At 40.5% G+C, this 23528-nt stretch overlaps 1 long non-coding RNA gene across 1 annotated transcript in view; it reads left to right on the top strand.

Moving 5' to 3' along the window:
* Window positions 1-23200, top strand: part of LOC122557204 — a 36979-nt gene extending 13779 nt beyond the window's left edge. The window contains exon 3 of the long non-coding RNA XR_006313767.1: window positions 23062-23200. This is a non-coding gene — a long non-coding RNA (uncharacterized LOC122557204). The remainder of the gene's footprint in view (window positions 1-23061) is intronic.
* The last annotated feature ends 328 nt before the right edge of the window (window positions 23201-23528 follow it).

Genomic DNA, 23528 nt, shown 5'->3' with positions numbered 1-23528 from the left:
GTGGTGCATGTATGGAATGAGCTGCCAGAGGATGTGGTGGAGGCTGGTACAATTGCAACATTTAAGAGGCATTTGGATGGATATATGAATAGGAAGAGTTTGGAGGGATATGGGCCAGGTGCTGGCAGGTGGGACTAGATTGTGTTAGGATATCTGGTCGGCATGGATGGGTTGACCATTGAGATGTACAGCATGTTTCCATGCTGTACATCTCGATGACTCTAATCAAATGTATCTGCATGTGGCTAGATTTAACTTTTTTCATAATGCTCCTGTGAAACATGTGGACAGTTTTAATGACATTCAAAGTGTTACATAAATGCGAGTTGGTGTTGTTCCCCTTGAAATCACAGCTGACTGAGTGCTGTTGTTTGGTTTTGAGGACATTTTGGGTTTAGCTGAGTTGATAAAAAGAATATTTGTAAAGTTACAGAATGATGTTTTGTTGGAACCAGTACTTGATGTTGTACAGACTGGGGCTTGGTGAAGCTGCAGTGTTTAATGTGGATGATGTCAGTGGTGAAACAGATGAGTTGGTTTTACACATCGCAGTCCCTCCTCACTGTTCTGCCAGCACTGCCCTCTCCAGCCCATAACCCAGGTATATCCACCTGCTGTCACATCTTCTTTTGAAACAATGTCATTGTTTGCATTAAGATGGGATGCTGCTGTTGTCAATGTCAACTGGGTGAACAGAACAACATCTGGTTACAGTAGCACCCTCCTTCGGAATTTGTTCATTATTTTGCAATTCAGTTATGCTGTTGCAGATACTGTTTTGATTTGCCACATACTCAAATAGGGGAGAGTTTAAATTCATGTAGTGGAGACTTTAAATTATATTTTCATCAAGGTATGCCATTTGTAACTATGGGCTGAACCTTACATTTTTTGGCTATGTCCAATTTGAGGTGCATTCTTTGGAGGGTTCCTCACTGTGCGATCTGGTGAGTTTCTCATCCTAGTTTACCAAACTCTGGTTATTAATTGCCTGCGGTATACCAGGGGGTGTCTTGCATCTGATTTCTGCCCCATTTACCCCACGACCTTTTCTGAAAAACCTGCCACTTACCAGATGTCCTGCAACTCACCAGCATCCCTTGCATCCACACCATCTTTGAAAACCCACAATGTACCTGGACAAGCACTGTCAATCTGTAGCTGCCATTCACAGTTGCTGATATATGCCCCAGACATGGCAGACAGGGGAAATTGGTGCCTCCCTGCATGGGCAGGGACCTAAAGGTTCTGCAGGATGGGGTGTTAGATGCTAAAACACCAGGTCTTGCCGGCCTGGTTGCTACACTCTGCTTTCTGGAGAAATGCCCAAATGGATCAATGTCATTCTCCATTTTGCCAATGTTAGTGTCACCGCCTTCTCTTTGATACCTCACACTCACTCGATCTCTGCTTTGTATCCATCTTCCTTCAAGGCTTATGCTCTGCTATGTTCCAACCATGCAACACGTTCCCAGAATGGTCCTAAAGTGTTGGTTTGTGCTCAAGGCTTTGACCTGCATCCTGAAACCATAAAATTTGAACTCTCAGCGCCAACAAGTGAACTGCTGGTTCTCAAATTGATTAAGGATCACAGTCAAACATATCAATCTTGTTTCATCGGGCTCAGTCAAGCTGGCTGCTTTTCTAGAATTCTCCAATTTAAAACAAAAAGGAACTTCCTTATGTTTTTAATCAAAACAGTGAAAAGCAAATTTTGCTCTATATTAGAAAATGGCTTAGAGATCCCATGTTATACAAGTACAATTTAATGATCCTAGCACAACATTTAGGTCTCATGAAAGTATATGAATTCTTCAAAAACATTTTACTTCTGTATTTCGTGGTAGATGTTTTGCTACTGCAAAAGGATTTTTTTAAAAAATCAACCCCACCCATTCCACACCCACACCCACACTATTGCAAAGCCCAGACATGTAGACTATGAAAATGAAAAATGCCTGATGGCAGTTGGACAAAGGATAGGCTATAGGATCAGACCAGATATATTTTGTTATTCATTGTACATGTAAAAACTAGACAGACTGAAAAAAAAGAGCTTCAATTAGCCTTGCCCAGTTAATTCTTTTGTAGATGCCAGAGGATAACAAAATGCTAATTCTCCTCTGATAGCACCTTCCAAACCAGTGACCTCAACGATGAAGACAGCAGATGCCTGAGAATAACTCTACCTATAGAACTCCTCCAAGTCACTCATCATCGTGACTTGGAAATACATCACTGTTGCTAGGTTAAAATCCTGGAACTCCCTTTCCTAATGTACCGTGGGTATCCCCACAACTCACTGTCTGCAACAATTCAAAAAGGCAGCTCTTTACCACTTTTGCAAGGACAATTAGGATTGGGTGATAAACGTTGGCCTAGCCAGGGATGACCACATCCTATAAACAAATATTGCAAGCAATAGAGAACATAGCAGAGCATAAGCCTTGAAGGAAGATAGATACAAAGCAGAGATTGAGTGAGCGTGAGGTATCAAAGAGAAGGTGGTGACACTAACATTGGCAAAATGGAGAATGACATTGATCCACTTGGGCATTTCTCCAGAGAGCAGAGTGTAGCAACCAGGCTGGCAAGATTTGGTGTTTTAGCATCTAACACCCCATCCTGCAGAACCTTTGGATCCCTGCCCATGCAGGGAGGCACCAATTTCCCCTGTCTGCCATGTCTGGGGCATACATCAGCAACTGTGAATGGCAGCTACAGATTGATAATGCTTGTCCAGGTACATTGTGGGTTTTCAAAGATGGTGTGGATGCAAGGGATGCTGGTGAGTTGCAGGACATCTGGTAAGTGGCAGGTTTTTCAGAAAAGGTTGTGGGGTAAATGAGGCAGAAATCAGATGTAATTGTTTTGGGAACGGCATTAAACTGAAGGTTCATTAACCTGCTGATGAGGTTTTTTTGGAAAGCTTGGAATCTTTAACTCTCCAGGAGCAATCTTTTGCTAAGATCAGAAATTGGATCCTGTGGCCCCATTTGGAAGGTGTGCATAGGACTTCTCTGATATTCTGCCCAATATTTCTTCCTTGATGAATGTCACTAAAAGGATCATGATATTTGGCCATTATCCCATTACTGTTTTGAGAGGGTTTGTTGTGTATAAATTGGCTGCTATGTCTCCTGCATTACAACAATGACTACACTTCAAAAACACTTAATTAGCTTTGAAGAACTTTGGGATGTTCTAAGAGTTTTATACATTAACTATCTGTAGTCAGTGAGCACTCTGCAGATTAACTAAAACCCTTATAAATATGAACTGGGCGGAACTGATTGGTTGGTAAGTAGCAGATGTATATCTGTAAAGTGTACCTTATAAGTGTTTGAAAAATGGCTTCAGTTCTATCATTTCTCACCTAGCTTTCTGGAATAGCACACTGAGGTTGTGAAAAGTACCAAGTAAAGGTAAGTCTTTCTTGAACTTCCAACATAAGTTTGCATTTTATATCTGGTATTTTTGTTTTGTTTTCAAATCTGTAGCAGTTGTATTGTCAGTTCAAAGCACTTTGTAAGCTCCTCCAGTGAACATGTTTTCAAAACTCATCTCCTGTATACTGTGAGAATATGGTGATTTTAATACCAAACTTGTGGATAATTGTTTATTCCACACTTAGTGAAGCAAATAACTGTACAGTACTCAGCTCTGATCTATATATTAAGAGTAACTGAACTTAATGACCTTTGTCCTTCAATTGTAAACTCTTCCCTCTGTAGTTGATTGTTGGAAAGTTAAAATTCTACACTTTTAAAGCTGTCCTGCTCTTTATGTCAACCACCCCTTCAACCTTACCACATCTCATGTCTTATCACATGATTTTGCTCAGAAGAAGGCCACCTTCCATCACTTGCATCAGACCATCACAGACATTTGTCAATTCCATTGTGGAGTATTCTCTTTGTTTTGCCCTCCTTCTTTCAGTCACCATATCATAGAATTATAGAATCCCGAAAGTGTGGAAACAGGCCATGGGACCCATTGAGTTCCCATCAACCATCTGAAGAGCATCCCCCCCCCCCAAAACCCCCAATCCATGTAACCCTACATGTCTCATGGCTAATCCACATAAACTACACACTCCTGGACACTATGGGCAATTCAGTATGGCCAATCCATCAAAGCTGAATATTTTGGATTGTGGGAAGAAACTGGAGCACCCGGAGGAAACCCATGAAGACCTAGGGGAAAATGTGCGAACTTACACGGACAGTCACCTGAGGGTGGATTCAAACCTGGGTCTCTGTTGCCGTGCGGCAGCAATGTTAACCACTGAGCCATCTCAATATTTGTCACCTTCACAGCCCATTTTTTGCTCCTGCACCTCCACCAACCAGCCACTTATGTTTGTGTTCACTCCCACAAAATAACTACTTCTCAAGTCAATTATAACTACACTTACAAACTGCAAACGGTCTCATGTTTGGCCCTTGCCATCACGCTCTGAAGCCATTGATTTCCTTAAACAGTCTCTCATTTCCATCTTTTGAAGCTCTTCTTGCTAGAGTATCATATGTAATTGCTTCTCTTTCTGCCCCTCCTTCTCCAGGATCTAGATTTGGTTCCATTCTCTTGAGTTTTATATACTTTCTGCTGATATCATCTTCAGACAACTGACTGTACATTTATGCTGAGAACTTCTTGCTGCACTTCAATTCCTGCCTGACCTCTGCAGATGAGGCGGAGGAGAGAGGGAGTGAAGTTAATGCCAAACTGGGGCTAGGGAAGGACAAGCTACAGGGAAATATATTTTCTAGTCAGCCTGTTCCGAGATGTTATTACGCACGTCTGGAGGAGGTGGGACTTGACTTGCATCTCCTGGCCCGGAGATAGGGACACTACAATTGCACTGCAAGAGTTCTTTTAAACTCAGGAAGAAGACTGAGGAAAGGAAAGTAACCATGAAGATGTAGTACTTGAAGCCTGGAAAGAAAGAGGGCAATAAAAAGAGAATGACTCCACAATGGAATTGAGTGTGTCTGTGATGGTCTGAGGCAAGCTCAAAAATAGGAGGGAGTGGATAACCTTTTTTGTGAAATTCCGATGTAAGCAAAAGTTACTGAAAAGGCATCCAATGGTATTGTCAGTGAGCATTGAAAACTAAGAAATCTAGGGAGTAAATGTGTAGAGGTTAGGTATGTTCAATGTTGTCTGTGCCAAGGAGAGTAATGGATTAGGTTGGAGTTTCAGGTAATGGGATGGGGATCCTTCAGGAGGCTGCATCTGGAACTAGCAAGGAGAATCTGCTAACAAGGTGAAGTCTGAAGTTCAGTAAAGCTCTTAGTGATGTTTCAAAATAAAATTTGCTTGATTGGCTTGCAGTCACCTACCATATCATAGAATCCCTAAAGTGTGGAAAGAAACCACTGGGCCCATTGAGTTCGAACCAACCGTCGGAAGAGCATCCCTCTCCCTTCCCAATCCCTTTAACCATACATGTTTCATGGCTCATCTACATTAAACTTCAAATTCCTGGTCAGTATGACCAATCCACCTAACCTGAACATCTTTGGAATGTGGGAGGAAATAGGTGCACCCAGGGGAATCCTGTGCAGATATATAGAGAATGTCTGTGTAAGTTTACACAGTCACCTGAGGGTAGTCACCTGGGTCTCTGTTGCTGTGAGCAGCAGTGCTAACCACTGAGCCATCCCATATTATATCAATATGGCTGCTGTTCCATTGTCTCAGTTCATGGCTGGAGCCAGCGATTGCATGCAGACTCAACTTGGGTTTTGACTAATAGCTGTAAGTATACTTCTCAGCACTTAACATTGTCAGAATTTATATTTAAAAATGTCATCTCAGTGGAAACTCCAGGCATAACACATTGTATCTGAATATTAAAAACCTAAATTGTGTCATAAATGATCCTGGCTTGAGTTTTTGATGCGTTTTGAAATGAAATCTTATGATCCACTCAGTATTTTTATTATAGAATTGTGCAAAGTCCAACAGTAAATGTGTATTTTTCAGTTTCAAATACAAATCATATTTTTGTTCTGTCTCATTTATTGGCAAATTGAAAATAATTGCTTGAGTACCTGGAGGAAAGAAATGCCTGTAGGAACTGAGCAATCACTCCATGGTACCCAAAGCGGTCAACATTGAACACCCACCATGCTTTTAGTTCCAAGGTTCTTCCGCTTTGTCTCTTACTGTTCCCAGGCTGATGTTAGTCAAAAATTGGCTAGGTATCAATTTTCTGGAGTTTACTGGAGACTTTCTGTCTGTGAACTCTAAGTTATCTCCAGCAATCCTTCACTGCTCACCTCATTATGTAAATGCTATTTTCTTTCAACACAGCTCTCGTCCTATCTGGTGCTCACTAGCAGTGGAACTCTCACTGCTGCCTGGAGCTTCTAGCATTTGTGTTGCTGCCATATCTAAAGCCCAGTTGTGCTTCAGGTCAAATGCTGCAGGCCAGGAGTTGCCCTTCACTGTGTAAATAATGACAGTGAAATGAATGACCGAAGCTCCTGCGGACACAAAAGTGGCATGGTTGACATTTCATTGAAAATATAAGCTCACATTTGGACATGGATTGCCACTGTACATCATCATCTGTCTCATTGACGGTCATAGCATTTGCAGCTACAAAATTGAAGCTATGGAGGCTATCAGTCCATAGTATGTTAGAACCCTATGTGTGCTACTCTTTCTCTAACATCCAGCGTAGTGTCATGTTTCGTCATTTATTCACTGTGGAAGCATCGCATGTTGTAAAATCGTTAAATTTTTGATAATTTTAGCTATTATTGAGAACAGGAAAAGCAAAGCACAAACCAACAAACAGTGTAATCAAAGCTGCATTTGATTTGGAGTATAAACTGGACAGTTGGTTCTGAAATACACCAAATTTACAATCAATGAATGATAACTTCACCCAAATTTCATCTATTGGAAATGATGTCAATTAAGACCTGTTCAGTTTGTAGCGCCCAATGCTGCTGCATGTGATGAACAGGAGGAATAGCATCACATTCAATGTCCTTCCCTTCCTCTTCTGCAGGGTGTTGTTGCTCTTCAGCATCCATCACATCTCCTATTTTCTTGGTCCATTTGTGCAACTCTCAGCATCCAAAGATAATGTGATGCGCCCGTTCTGGATTCTACAGCAAGGCCTTCCAAAACTGATCCTTGCATCATAACCTCATCTTAAGCAGACTTCTGGTCTGCTCCAACATTGCCTAGTTGGAGGAATGAGTTGCTGTGTATATATGGTTGGCCTAATTGGGGGAGGCATTCTGGAGGCATCAGGCATGGTTGGAGGGTTTAGGCATGCTTCCCCAGCATCCATCCTTGTGAGGCATCTGGTCCTTAATTATAGCAGCTTCCACAGTGTATGGGGCAGACTTCTAAGATATGGTACCTCTGATCACAAATTGTCATCGTCAAGTCAATGGTACTACAGGCTGCTCAGCTGTATTGGAGGGGAGGGCAAGGCAATCTCACTAAAATTTACAATTCTTAGAATGTGACAAAGTAAGTCTAGATAGGACATTTCCCTGGCTGGTGACTCTAGAGACTCTAATCTCAGAATAAGGGGCAGGTAAGTTAAGGGAAAGATGTTTGGAGGGTGGTGCTTCATTAGAATTCTTGATCCCAGATGGCTGTGCAAGCTTGATCTTTGAACGTGTTCATGACATAAATCAGTAGACGTAGTGTAGGAAAATGGCTGATCAGCTATTGTCAAGAATGCAGACACAGGCTTGATGGGCTAAATGGCCTGCTCCTTTTACTATGTTCCTGTGTGTGTGTGTGTGTGTGTGTGGCTCTCTGTTTTGTTTACCTTTATTATTTTTGACCTGTAAGGAACATTGAGTGCTGACATATTATTTATTAACTGAGAGCATCACAATTAGGCCAGATTACCCTCCCTCACCATTTTCAGGTGTACTTCCCAGAAGGAGTTGCTAAATGAACAACTTCTACTTCCATAGTAGACTTTGGTCAGGAGTAGGAGCCTTGGTACAGTTATCTTTTTACTTTCTTTTTCTGAGACCCGGTGGTCTGATTACAGTGGCCACCCCATTGTAGAGGCTGATATTAACTACCTCAGCACAGAGTAGCATTGTACTATGATAATTCACTGGTCTGCATGGGTTCAGTAGATAGGCATCCATTGGAATAGTCTGCTGCTGTTTGCCGCATGCAAAACACACTGATTCTATGCCCGGTTACACTATAATGATTTTAAAGGTGTTCACCAGGTGATGTCCCCTCTATTAGCTGACATTATGTTGCTGTATTGTGCCATCTCTGATTTCTGGAAAATCAAGAAACAAGGAAAAAAATAGAAACCGAGGCTTTATAAGAGGTAAAGTAAGGGGGAATTAATGTAGTTCTTGAAACAAGATGGCAATGTAAAGCTAAAGGTCACAGCTGCTTCTGTGTGTTTGTGTTGGTGTTTTCCTTCATGCCAGACCCTCCTGTTAAACCACACCCTAATCCAGTACAAACGGCTGCAGTCATAGCAACGACCATTACATTCCTGACATTTGGGAGTGGTTAATATTGGTTTGTGATGTATCTTAATTGGGCAAAGGCCACACCCTGTCTAATGGAACTTATTCTGGACTTGAAGTCTACTTTGTATCCGCTAGAGTGATTTTTGTTCCCTGGTTTAGTTCAGAGAATCCACTTTTCAAAAAGAAACTTTTGTAACTCTTTTTACTTTGAAATAGAGAAATGTTCAGTCAGCATGGTTTTTGTAGTGTGCATTCTGTAACACCTAGATGATGAACTACAATGCATATTCCCCTGTTTCTTTTATTTGCTGTACTTCTGCATAATTTATTTAAAAAGTAATCTTCTGCATGGTTACTGCTTATGATAATGCACAATTTGACAGATGTTCAGCAAGGTCTAAAATCGATTGCCAGTGCTGAGTTAGCTAACACCATCAGCAAAGCCTAAACAGACTGGACTCTATTTGCTGGAAAAGAGAAGACAGGGAGGGTGACTTGATTGGCGATCTTTAAGATTTTGAAGGTGTTTGATGGGTTACACACAGAAAATGTTTTTACTTCATGTGGGAACCAACACCAAAATCTATAAATATAAAATAATCAGTAATGAAGTTGCTTCTGAATTACTTATTAAATCTTAGGGAGAAAGACAAGAATGTGGAAACTGCAACCATGAGGTATAGTGGAGGCAAAAAGCATAAACGTACTTAAGGGCAAGTTAAATAAACACAACAAGGGAAAGAAAGATATAATGGTGGGGTGAGTTGGAATAGAGTGAGAGGAGGCTCGTGTGGAGCATAAAAACTGGCATGGACTTCTTGAACTGGCTACCCTGTTTCTCTTTCAGAAATGCTTTGCAAGGAGGGTTGGTGTTCTGTGAAATTAACAAGGATTCCCTGTTCTTGTTACACAATGCTTGAAGTGAAACTTCGGATTTTAAACTGAATTTATCTTGGCACTCCTGCCCCCTCGCCCACCTCACAGTTGATTAACACGCTTGCACTTCCTATCTTGAACTGTACAGAAAGAATGATTACTAAGATGTGGAAGTACACCGCTGTGTGAATCCCTGTACTCAGCAGAGAAAATGCTCATGACATTACAATGCCTCATTCAGGACTGATAACCATCTGGAGAACTAAGGTTTCTAAATAGCCACTCACCCATTTCTTGCCTCAACATGGGTAACAAGGAGAGGGAAGTTTAGGTGGATATCTTGGATATATTTTGAACAGCCAGTGCCTGCCTGATTCAACTTTACTGCAGGTCTGTGAATGAGCACCCAGTGTCTGTGCCTAAAGTGAATGGAAGTTAATTGGGGTCCTTCACAGGTTGTTGGACCCCGACTGAAATGTTCACATACACTGGTGTGATATCTGCAGTCTCTATGCTTGTGTGTACGTGTTGAAGGGGCTGGTCACTGATTCTTGAAGGGGCTGTTTGAAGCTGCCATGGGATTAGTAAGTTAAAAATACTTTGTACAATCAGAAGGAGTAGTTTGTTCCAGCTGGCTCCATGGTAACTCTCTCTGTCCGCTGCTATCCTGTGTTCCCATTCCATCTTGCAAGAGCCTAATCTGAATGTTAGTTCCCAGTCTGTAATAATCAGATCTACACCTTGCTGGCTGAATTCAATAAAGCCTTTAACCGCAAAAATATGATTCCGATCTCCTGGCCATGACTTTGGACCGCTGCTATAGATGTTTTGCCCATTTCACATATTTTGGACATTGGGTTGATAATCATCCTCCTTGGTATATACCTGTATTCAGTCTATTATGTGGTAATAGAAGTAAACAAAAGCAAAATATTGCTGATATTGGGAATGTGCAATAAAAGCAAAAAATGCTGAAAATACTGAGTTCTGGCATCATCTGTGGAGAGAGAAACAGAATGACTAGTTCAGGTCAAGAAATGTTCTTCAAAATTCATAACTTGCACACAGTCATAGATTTGTACAGCATGGAAACGGACCTTTAGCAGTAATTTTTAGTGAGAGTTGTGTTTGTTTATATAACTATTGAAACTGAATGTCTTCTGATATACTGACACTTGTATCTGTTATACACTTATGAACATAGCCACGGGGATGCCTCTTTTTGAAAAAAAAACTTGTCATATTTGATGGAGTGACTGAAATTAGGAAACTTGCATGTGCAAAACTAAATGTAACCACTGATCTGGGTTTTAATGTCACATTTGACTGTGGTGTTAGCAAATTAGCTATGCTGTTAATAAATTATTTTGTGTTTATGGTCTCTAAGGCACTTTTCTATCTTTAGCAGCATTAAGCTGGTTTTTTCAAATCATGAACACATCTCTGGTTATAATATCCATTATCCCTTTTTTGAAAGCCACTTGGTTTCCTCTGGTTAGATGTTGATGAAATCTGCTCATCTTATTTTCTAACTCATTTGTTGGTGAGTTTTAGTCACAATGTTCTTAATTTTTGGTTTAAACTAATTAAATATTTGAATAAACATTTGATTTATCTATTTATTCACTAACGCTGTTTGAGTATGCACTGCCAACATTTACTGGGACAGGTAGCTGCTTCCATCCTTGGTTTCTGACTAGATCTACAGGGTCCTCTTGCCCTAAAGTGTGAGAGGAAAATCACTAGCTTGTAAAATAAGACATTATTACTAAGACTGTTGTCCTCCAGTCTGTCCTCTTCCAGATCCTAACTCGTTCTACCTTTCCCTAGCCAAGTCCTTATCATATAACCAAGTTGGTTGAAACTTAATACTATGTTCAGCATTAATCCTTAAAGAAAGAAAAAATACCTATTACAACAAACAACACTGAAAGCTCTGCTTTTAACTCTAGCGGAAACTGTGTAAGCAGGGGCATTGAGCACACCAAGTTTCAATGACATTTAACTATGTGAGGACTGAGCTATTTTACTTTTTGAAGGCCTCTATCAGGTTGCATTGGACAAAAAGAGAAACAAGCATTAATGTCAACAACAATTCTCCTAAGACATGGGTTCAATGTAGAACGAAACTCGATGAGTTCACAGGAACAAGAGTGAGTACAATGCTTCATCTCTCCAACTCTGTTAGCAATGCCCATTGACGTAGCTCTCACTCATTCCTCAATAAGGACATTGCAGACCTTCTCTTTCACATTCCAAACTCATCTATCTTTTCCTTTGCGTTCTTCATGCCACGCAATAACATCAATCTGACTAACTATTTTGGTTCCTTTCTTTCTCGCATTCAACCCCACTTTGACTTTACACTCATTATTTATGTACCCTTTCCACCTTCTTTTCTGGTTCTTAGCCAGGGAGGCGATGGCCTTATGGTATTATCACTGGACTGTTTAATCTGGAGACCCAGATAATGTTCTGGGACGTGGATTCGAATCTTGCTAGGACAGATGGTGGAATTTGAATGCAATAATAAAACAAAACCCGGAATTAGGAGTCTAATGATCACTGTGAATCCATTGCCAATTCTCGGGAAAAACCCATCTGGTGCACTAATGTCCTTCAGGGAAGGAAATCTGCTATCCTCACCTGGGTCAGGCCTACATGTGACTCCAGACACACAGCAATGTGGTTGACCCTTAACTGCCCTTTGGACTATTAGGAATGGGTAACAAATGTTCTACCCATTGATGCCCTCTTCACATGCATGGAGTTTTAAAATAAAGCATGTGCTTGATCTGCACAAGGTTGACTCATCTTTTCACCAGAGGCAATCTAATCCTTGCCCATGTGGAGTTTTAGCGCTATGGCTGAGATTGTGAAGGAGCCTTCATGCGGTCTCCAGTCTCATCTCTTTCAGCATTGCCACTCTGCAACCTACCCTGGAGTATGTATTCACCGCTGTTGATACTCCAGATGGGTCCTCACTGCAAAAGATTTTGCAGCTTTGGCTGCTCTGCAAATTCTGGGCACCACGAGAGAGAGCTTGGTGGAACAAATAGAGTCTCTAAAGGAGCTGTCACTTCTACAGTATGTCTTCTGTGGGAAATGGTGAGTTCTGATGTTGGTGAAAACAGCAGTTGCACCATTGGGTAGTGTCTGTTGGGACCGAAGCACATTTGCTTACTTCCTCTTCCAGTATCAACCAGGGCACAAGCAGTTCAGCTGAGTCAGACTGCCCGGCAGGAGGCAGTAGCCAAACACTCCAAAGTTAGAGATCACAGACATCTCCAGGATCTCAATATAAGAAGCTGCAGCCTTCCACCAGCTTCTCTCACTTCACTTGGGAAGAACTTCATTATGAATTAGAGTTAGGAAACCTTCTTTGCACAAGAACACTTTGAATTGATTAGGTGGATGGAAGGCATTTTTTATGCTTTTCATTTAAATTTAATCTTCTCACTCTCAGCATTGCAGTTTGTTTTTGTAGCCTCTTCTGAATCTGCACAACCAAAATATTATGGATACAGAAATTCTCTGAATATTTTGAATGCTATTCAATGCAAGGTGATGTGGTGATGAAGGATGTAACAATGTCTGTCACACAGGGGCCTCTATCAGATTTTAAGCCAGAGATATGAGGAGTTCAGTGGAAGTACGGCACGGTGGCACAGTGGTTAGCACTGCTGCCTCACAGCGCCAGAGACCCGGGTTCAATTCCTGCCTCAGGCGACTGACTGTGGAGTTTGCACGTTCTCCCCGTGTCTGCGTGGGTTTCCTCCGGGTGCTCTGGTTTCCTCCCACAGTCCAAAGATGTGCAGGTCAGGTGAATTGGCCATGCTAAATTGCCTGTAGTGTTAGGTAAGGGGTAAATGTAGGGGAATGGGTGGGTTGCGCTTCGGCAGGGCGGTGTGGACTGTAAGTAATCTAATCTAATCTAATCTAATCTAATCTAATCTACTGATCTAGGAGCTGATCACAGAAGCTTCTCCCATCGCCAACTCTTCTTTATGTGACAAAGGCTGCTTTTCCTCCAAATGTAAAATGCTCTGCCACGTAGTCTTGTACAATATGCTGTTGGCAACAAAATTGTATGACATTCTAGCCTTGAAATTAGATTGTGCATCCCCTGTTGGTTTGGAGCTAAAAAAGAGATTAGATGTCTGTTACTTTGAAGGCAGTGGAGCGTAGTGAAAATCTGGTCCACTTTTGCTCAGCACTAGGTGGAAGACAGCACTGACTTATTACCAAAGGTTTTAACTGACAAAGTGGCAAGTACACTCCTGGCAGTAAATCAACACACATTTTACTTTTCCTTTTATGATTTAAAAGGAATTTGCCTCATAGTCAGCTGCTGCTTTGATATTTAGGAAACGGTCAAAACAAAATATTCACTTTCTCCAGCTCTTTAATAATTATTTTGAGAAGACCTGAATTAAAAGCAGCCTCATTTGCTGAAGCGGGGTAGGGTGGGTCAAGGCAGATGCAACTCGTGAATGAGGATTTCCTGCATGTTAAGTAATACCCATTGGTAAGCAGTGTTTAGTTCATACATAATGTTGTGCCATGATAAATCAGATTGCATGTATGACTTTGCTTGTTTAAATGCGTTTTTAGCTGATTGAAAATATATTATAATCTTGTAATTTTTGTCTGGTTGCTATGGCAAGGATACAAAGAATGGAATGGAAATGGAATTAATTGGGGCACGGCCAACTTTAATGAGCGAGAGCAAATCTGACTTTGGTTAATTGCACTCAAATATCGGCAGGCTAAAGCCATTGAAATCCTGTTCTTAAGGAAGTAGCAGCCCTGTTGTGGCACAGAGATAGTGTCCCTTCCCCTGCATCAGGAAGCCCAAGTTTAAGTCCCATTTGCTCCAGCAGTGTGTAATAACATCTTTTGAGCAGGTTGATTAGAAAAATAGGAAGTAGGGGCTATTTTTGTGCAATGGTAGTGTCCCTACCTCTGAGCTAGGGAGGTAGGGTTCAAGTCCCACCTGATCCAGAGGTGTGTAATAACATCTCTGAACAGGTTGCTTTGAAAGAAACTAAAGAGGAAGTAGTACAGTGAGGATACAGTCGCAGAGTGGAAAAGATGTGGTAAACAAATCCCAGAGGTCCCAAGATGATGATAGAGATTGAGCTTATGATGAAGAAAAAAAACTCGTGTATGGCAGTTAGATAATACCAGTGAAAACCAGACAAAATATTGAGTGTTCAGACGGGAAGGTAAAAAACAGAAGCAAAGAGAGAGTATCTGAAGAGACTGGCAACTAACATAAGCAAAGTCCAAAATTCCTCTGTAGCCATCAAATAGTGAAAGGCCCTACAAGGAGATTTGTGTGGAAGCAGACAGCAAGACTGAGATATTAAATGAGAACCTTTCTATCTGTCTCTTGCAAGGAAGAAGTTGCTAAGTTTGTGAAAGGATAGTTGCTTCATAAGATGGGCTAGGAAATGATTAAATTGAGGCATTAAAAATTATTATTGAGTTCTGATGAAGGCTCAGTAGATCTGAAAAAATTGAGTCTGCTTTCTCCGCACAGATGCTGACAGACCTGCTGATCTTCTCCAACAATTTCTCTTTTTGTTTCAGATTTCTAGCATCTGTAGCTCACAGTTTTATCATATGGGCTAGTTCTACATAAAGTTAATAGGGCAACAGGACCAGATGAATCCATTCAAGAATCCTGAACAAAGGAGTGATGGAAGTTGTGGAAGCACTGGCCATAATTCTTCAAGATTGTGCCATAGAACTGGTGAATTGCAAATAGTTCTGATTTGTTCAGAAAAGGATGTAAAGGTAAACTTAGTGAGTACTTGTCAGTCAGTTTAACATTGATGGTAGGAAGGGTTTTGAAATTATAATGTAGGACAAAATTAAGTCATTTGGACAAACCTAGATTAATTAAGGAAATACAACAGGCACTTGCTGAGATCAACTCACATTTAACTAATTTGATTGACTTTGAGGTAACAGAGAGTAAATGTGGTGTTTGTAAACTTCCAAACAGTGCTTGATAATGTGTTGCACACTGGATTTGTCAGCAAAGTTCAAACACGTGAAATTAAAATGACTGACGGTCTGGATATGAAATTGGCTGAGTGACATGTAACTGGTGAGCAGCTGTTTTTCTATCGGAGAAAGGTACACATTTGGATTACGGTCTCTGGTTTTCCTGATACGTTAATGACCTAGACTTGGGTGTGTAGGGCAAAATTTTTGGATGATGCAATATTTGGGAGTTTTGCAAACTAAAGGGAATAGCAATAAACTTTGAAAGGTCATAGGCTGGTGGAATGGATGGACATGTGACTGGTGAAATTTAACACAGGGAAGTATGAGGTAATTTATTTTGTTTGGAAGAATGAGGAAAGGCAATAAAAGAGTACAACTCTAAAGGGGATGCAGGGACAGAGGAACCTAAAGTGTATGTACAAATCATTGGAAGTAGCAGGAGCAGTTGAGAAAGTAGCTACAAAAGCAAGCAGCATCCTGGACTGGAAAAGTAAGGGCACAGTTGTGAAAGCAACTTTTATAAAACACTGAATAAACCCTAACTAATGTCCAGTTCTGGGGCACTTTAGGAAGGAGTGGTTACATTTCAGATGTATGCTAGAATGGTCGCATGGATGAGGAACTGCAGTTGTGTGGAAAGATAGGAGAAGTCTCCTTGGAGAAGAGAAGATTGAGGAGATTGGATTGAGGTTTTGAAATTCGTGAAGGGTCTGTGCACAGTAGAGAAACAGAGAAACTGTTCCCTTGGTGTAAGGATCAACAACCAGAGAACCAGTATGAGATGAGTGGCAAAAGATGACTTGAGGAAAACACTTTTATACAGGAATTGGCTAGAATCTTGAACGCATTTTCCAAGAATTTATTGGAGCTAGGTTCATTTGTGGCTTTCAAAAGGGAACTGGACAATCGCTTGAAAAGGGAGTATGCAAAGGTATGGGCAAAAGACCAGGAGGATATGTTACTCTTGCAGAGAGCCAGCAAAAACTGGACAGGGAGAACGGCCTCCTGCATGCAATCATTTTCCGATCTGATGGTGGTCTACTGCAATTGATTAGGGTTAGTGTTTCAAAAATAGAATTAATTCTGATGCTACTTTAATAGCTTAATATTCATAATCCATTGCAGGAGTAGAATGTGAATTTGTAAACACCTTATTCTGAAGTGAATCTAGGACCTTCTGGTTGTTATGATGTCGTCCTGTTAAATCATGTCCATGCTTCATGTTCCTTTCAGAAATCTCTTTTTTAATCTTAAGATTTATACTTATTATAGCTGACTTGTAACAATTATGTTGTAAAGCCTGATTTTGTAATATTGGGCTTTCATACGTTAAAACACCTTAACATACGCTAACGTAAATTGGGCATCCTTTTATTTTGATGTAGCATTGGATTTTTCTGTGAATTTTAATATTAGGTGGGAACATAGATTTGAATGGATAAAGAGTGAGATCTCTGTGTAGCAATATTTGTAAAACAAGTTTGGTGTTGGGTGGAGTGCACATGCCAAAATAAAATAACAATGAAAAACATGTAGCAGGACCTTTTTTGAGAAGGTGACACACCCTAAATCATGACCTTTTCTTTCTTTCTTGTATGATGTGGAGACTCCAGTACATTTGCAATGTTGATAGTATACATGTGAACTAGGTTAAAAATCACACATTACCAGGTTATAGTCCAACAGGTTTAATTGGAAGCACGAGCTTTTGGACCACTGCTCCTTCAGGTAGTTGGAGTGGCGCTCTAAAAGCTCATGTGCTTCCAATTAATTAAACCTGTTGGACTATAACCTGGTGTTGTGTGATTTTTAACTTTGTACATCCCAGTCCAACACCGGCATCTCCAAATTATGTGACTAGGTCGGACTTTAACTAACTGAATCAACACCATTAAGCGATGTTAGGGTTGGCACTAGTCAGCAAAATTCATCCATGATCTGAATGCTTTGTGGTAACTTTGCAAGCCATCGTATTCTTACAGTTTGAAAATATTGTTGCTTCGGCAGCAGCTGATGGTACTTAAAAAATGTTCCCCAAATCAGATGTATACTTGAACGATGCTTGCTTTGTGCATATGTTCACATTGGACTGTGTCAATTTAGTTGAGTGGTAGCACTCTCGCTGTTTGAGTTGGAAGGTCATAGTTCGATCCTGCTCCAGAGACCCAGGAAAGTAATCTAGGTGGAGATTAAGGGAGTATTGCACTGCTGGGAGTGCTGTCATTTGGTTGGGGTGTTAAACTTAGGTTCCATCTATCCTGTCTTCTGGATATAGAAGATTCATGACATTTTTCAAAGAAGAGCATGTATCATAACCAGTATGTATCCCTCAAGCAACATAATTAAACAAAATATCTGGTCATTTTTACATGAATGGGATCTTGCTGTATGTAGATTCTCTGCAGCAATTCTTACATTAGTGAGCGCCCTTCAAAACACACACTGAATAGCTGCAATGTTCTTTCGGGATGTCCTTAACTCCTGAGAGGTGAATCTTTCCTTGAGACAAATTGAAACTCAAATTCTGCATGTACTGTTCATATTTATTGTCATTGCTGTTTTGATGAGGGTGGACATTGCTACCACAGTTGTGAAGGAATGATTTTAGTGCAGCCTCTGCATGAATTACTATGGAGAAAATTGCCCTGAAGTCCACATCTTATGTTATGGGGCCTAATTATTTTGTGGTATTCTTGAATTGAAAATGCTGGCACTTTCTGTAACTGACCATTGTAAATAAAAAAAAAACAAGCAAGCAATCAACAATTGGTGGAAAGCTGAAGGGTGGAGGTTCAGGTATGAATCTTCTTTTGTCAAAACATGTTGAAGGGGCCACACCCAAAGTGTTAATCTCTTTGTTGCCTCCATCGATGCAGACTGTCCTGAACATTTCTAGTATTTTCTGGTTCAGTTATTTGCCTCTGTGAATATATAAAACACACTTCACAGCAATAACTTGCACTTATATGTCACCTTTAATTTAGTAAAACATCCTGAGGATTATTAAGACTTCAAAAAATGGGTGGTAGTGGAGCAGTAATTCTGTTGGTGTTCCCTTGCACATCCATCATAACTTTGAAGTGACATATACGTTCTCGATAGTTTTTCCATGAGTTTTGGTGCTCTTCAGTTGAAATCATGACGTACAGGCAGAAGTATGCAGTGAAAGTCAATATACGTATAACTGTACAGTTGTTAAGATCCTAGATGGTTGGTAATACTGGATAAGACAGATTCGGGTTGAAATCTGGCTTGACAGACCATAATGTTTTTGCAGTTTGGTTACCATGGTATTCGGTCATTGAAATAGGCTGTCAATGTACCTTTAACAAAAGGATATGTATGTATCACACAAAAGACAATGTTAAAAAGTATCAACAGCCAAAAAGAAGAAAAATCGGCCTTTTTCCCCGCTATATGCTTTACAGACAATAAATGCCAGTGAAATATCGCTCCTTTACTCTTTAATTTACTGAACTGACAAAGCAGTAGGCATTTCCTTTTGGCAAATTTCTGCATGTTCACCAAATGCAGCATTCTTTCCATCACTGTTGCTCCTAGGTCACACAGATATAATCTCAATGAACTGTCTGGGGAAAGAAAAAAAACGTGTTTTTAAAAATTTTCCAAGCCCAGTCTACATAGACAGCTAAAAGACCTTAGCACATTTTCCCGCCTCATGGCCTGGAGACTGCCAAACTGAAACTAACCTTCTGGTGGTATAGATATCTTTTTACTCTAAACTGGATTTGAAGCATATCTGAATTTTTCTCTCTGGATTGTAAACCTTAGGCTTGTAAGCACTGCAGCATTTATCTCACCCAGTAGTTGTTTCACTTAAGTTACATGCTTGCTTGGAAATGCTGTTATGACCTAGTGCTCAAAAGAAGTTTCTAACCCATTTTTTTTTTTGAAAAAGCCAAGTCACCTTCACACAACTAAAAACAAAGTACTCATTTACCTCTATTTTAGAACCCAACTTCTCATACCATTGTGGGCACAATGGTTAGCATTGCTGCCTCACAGCACCAGAGACCTGGGTTCAATTCCTGCCTCAGGCGATTGACTGTGTGGAGTTTGCACATTCTCCCCGTGTCTGCGTGGGTTTCCTCCGGGTGCTCCGATTTCCTCCCACAGACCAAAAATGTGCAGGTTAGGTGAATTGGCCATGCTAAATTGCCCATAGTGTTAGGTGAAGGGATAAATGTAGGGGAATGGGTCTGGGTGGGTTGCGTGTCGGTGTGGACTTGTTGGGCCGAAGGGCCTGTTTCCACACTGTAAGTAATCTAATCTAATCTAATCGAATCTAATCATATTAGTATGAATCTTCATCTTGCAGCTAAATGTTTTTCTCAACTTAAATGAACAAAGTATGAAGATTTCACACACCCACTTTATTGGAAAAGGAAGTGTTATTGACAACATTGGATTTGTACAGAGCTTTTGTATAAATTTCTGGCTGGAGTTGAAAGTGTTTTTAAAATTAGTGCACTTTTTAGGCTGGGCACTTTGTTCAGCAGCAAATCTGACAGATTTGAAAGACATCAGTCTCAAATTCTTTTGTGAATATAAATCTACTGTGAGTGCATCCTAAGTATTGCACATGTTTTACTCTGCAGGCGCTCTGAATCTAGTTTTGTCAAAGCTCTGTTCTGAGTATGCCTCCTGGTTTCCAGGCAACAGTCTTGCTGGAGTACTGACCTCTGCAACGTTTGTTGACAACCCATTGGCAGCTCTGTGTTCTTATCTGTGCTAGGCCAATGTGGCTGATGCGTACAGAGCAGCTGAGATCAATGTCCCTTGGGCATTGTGTGACTTGTGTAAACTATAATAGTCACCTTAGCTGCTAGTACAATGAAGAAATCCAATTTATAACTACTTTTTCCTCCCAGTTTTCTCACTTTTTGAAGGTGCTGCCTTTCGTTGGAGTATATTTTACAGACATGAGTTTTCCTCTGGTACCAAGTGGTCATTTCTCATGTCAGTCTAGACTGTGAATGCTGTCGAGTAATTCAGCGCAAAAGGCATGTGTCCAAGAGGAGTCCTCTTTTCTTGACATTTAGGTCAGGAATCATTAAACAGTCCTCAGAAGATTTGTGCTCAGTTTACTATTGAGCTAATCTTTTGTCCCTCCTTCCTCAAACCCACAAATATTCAGGCTATGGAAATTTTTCTGTTGGCAAATAGGGCACATTTTGATGTTGAGAGTCAATTGAGTAGTCTCCTCTTCCCCTGTTTATTTTAAGCTGTTTGAAAGTTGCTATGGTCAGCACTTTATAATATGTGTTGAGTACTCTATCTCACTCTCCAGTCTTGAGATTTGTTCTCTAAAAAGGAAACAAGAGGTCAACCTTTATTTTGTTTGCAGAGTGCCCTTTTGTTTGTCACCATGCTGCTATGTGGCATGTCAGTTAAGATTTTGGTTAACACAGTGACCAGTGTATAATGTTGGTGTGTTCAACAGTTGTGGCATTATTGGAGGTTAGGGAATAGTGATTCACAGACCAGGAAATTTGTATAATTTGAATACTAAAATGTGGTCATCTTGTATTTGGCTCCACATACTGGGTTTGCTTAGGATATTTACATACAAAGTGATAGAAGGGAGGTTTGAGAAGAACAGTTAGATCACACTCTAATGAAATTATTTGCTGAGGTCTTTGGACTTAGGTGGGGGAAGAAGGATGAGTTATGACTAAATTTAAGCTGTAGTTACCTTCCGATAACTAGTTTAAGATGCATGTAACCCTGGCCTGTAATTTGGAAATTAAGAAGCAATTTGGTAGCGAACCTTAAGAGGGAGAAGTATTTGAATTTTCAGGCAAACATGGCAGCTCCACATTTTGTGCTGGGTTAGCTGATCATGACATGAACTCCAGAAAAGTTGCTCATAGTTGACTTGTTGGATAGAGCAGGAGAGAAAATCAGTAAGGAAGAGAGAAATTGTAAGAGGAGGGAAAGGGGAAAAAAGATGTAAAATTTGTGCTTTGATGATATGTAGTAGACAGTGAATTACGTTTGCTATCATGGCTGTGTTTATTGTATGCCAGACTTCTGGATTGATTCACCACTAATGTCAACATGGGAGTCCATTCAATCCATTGTACCTGTGTGGTTCTATGTATGTGGTTCGGACAAATGTGGACATAATGTGACGAGAGCATACAGTCTGCAGTGATACAAGATGCTAATGTGCCATGAAGTCTTCACTAAATACATGAATTGACTTACACAAAAATTAATTTCAGACAATCTGAATTTTTTTTTAGATTAGATTCCCTACATGTGGAAACAGGCCCTTCGGCCCAACCAATCCACACCGACCCTCAGACTAACCTACCTAGACCCATTTCCCTCTGACCAATGCACCTAACGCTATGGGCAATTTAGCATAGCCAATTCACTTGACCTGCACATCTTTGTGACTGTGAGAGGAAACCAGAGCACCCGTAGGAAACCCACGCAGACGCAGGGAGAATGTGCAAACTCCACACAGACAGTCGCTCGCGGCTGGAATCGAACCTGGGACTCTGGTGTGATCCAACTTATTCTTGTTTCCTGAGCAGATTGTTTTGAGTTCCTTTCAGCAGTATATTTTTTGGCAGTCTTGATCAAACTGATGAGAAATTGCTTTTAGGCTCTACGTTTCATGGCCATGCCTCCAAGTCAATATTTGTTGTGACTTTCAGGAATCAAATAGAGACTTTTGACTGCATAATATATTAGCCTACTGGCAGCCTAGGCTAGGAGATTACCTTTTGAAGAGAATACATTTTCAACAGCACAGCAACAGTTAAATTTTCAGAAAGTGTGTTTCAGTCTACCCTCATCTTTATCTTGCAATGTCATCATTATCAACTAATATGATTTGACTGTAAATTTTCAGTATAATTTGTTTGATCCATCTTCCTATGTATGGACTTGCACATACATGCAACATATATATGTATTAAAATGTATTTTGCATTAATGCACAAATGCAACCATTTGTACTGTTAATGTTGTAGCAACACTAAATGGAAGTACATAAATGCTAAGTCAGATGAGTTCTCTGATTTTGTTCTACCAGCAATAAATGCCCTAAGCAGAGGGTGTTAACCAAAATAATCACATCAAACAGTTTTTCACACATCATGCTGTTAGATGTTTAGAACTGGAGACTACATTTCTCTCTTTTGGAGAAGGGGTGGGGTTGTGAGGTGGTGTGGGGGTCATGCCATCTATTCATCCCTCATTGTCTGTGAATAGCATTGCTTGAGGGAATGAGGCCTCTCTTTATTTCCGCTCTGTTGGAGCACCAGTGTTCTGTTTGCACAGGGCAGGGAGGCAGCTCTTCCCAGCAATCTGCGTAACAGCTGGACCTCTTCTGCTCTGCAGTAGTAAATTAGCAGCCTATACTCCACCCTAGAAAAGGGTGGAGCCAGCAAACCTCCAGCAGTCGACACCTTGGGATTCGTGGCTCTTTTTTAAAAATATCAAAATGGACTGTGTGTCAGCCTGTGTGCTGTCGTCTTAACAGGAAAAGGTATTCTTCCTGATTTTAAAAGAGATCTTTTAACTTGCTAGCTTTGTGTTCTGCTTGGGTTGAGGATGATGTTTGTGGCTGAGAGTTCAGGGAATAGAACTGTTCTGATGGGCTGCTTTTCTTCCCACCCCTCCCCCACTCTCTCCCTCTCTGCAGAGCTCTGTAGGCACTAGGGATGTGGAGTACAGCAGTTTGCTAATGCTTGAAGGAATGCCAGCTATAAGAATCAAAACGGAGCCACCGGAACCTGGGCAAGGGGTAAGTCCAACTCTCCAGACACTTCAGTAATTACTTCCAGACCTCAGGAATGTCAGGAACAAAGTAAAATAGTCTGAAGGAGGAAGAAATGTTTTTTTTCTCTGTACTGGGATTTAAATCTAATTGCTTTCTAAAACTGTAAGAAATGTTTAATGTAATCTTTTACATGGACCTTTATATCACCCTGTTGATAAAAGGCATTCTGTAATATAAATTAAATTTCATCTAACTGCATTCAAGACAAGTGCCAACATTATTTTTTGAAGTAAATTGTTATTGAGCTTGTTTGATTTTTTTCACATGTTTGCATTTTGTCTGAAATGTTTATTTCCTTGATTTTTAGTTATCATTTTCCCCACTTACTC

This window comes from Chiloscyllium plagiosum, chromosome 15 (genome assembly GCF_004010195.1).
Source record: "Chiloscyllium plagiosum isolate BGI_BamShark_2017 chromosome 15, ASM401019v2, whole genome shotgun sequence".
Classification (NCBI taxonomy): Eukaryota; Metazoa; Chordata; class Chondrichthyes; order Orectolobiformes; family Hemiscylliidae; genus Chiloscyllium; species Chiloscyllium plagiosum.
This window is presented reverse-complemented; position numbering and strand designations above follow the sequence as displayed.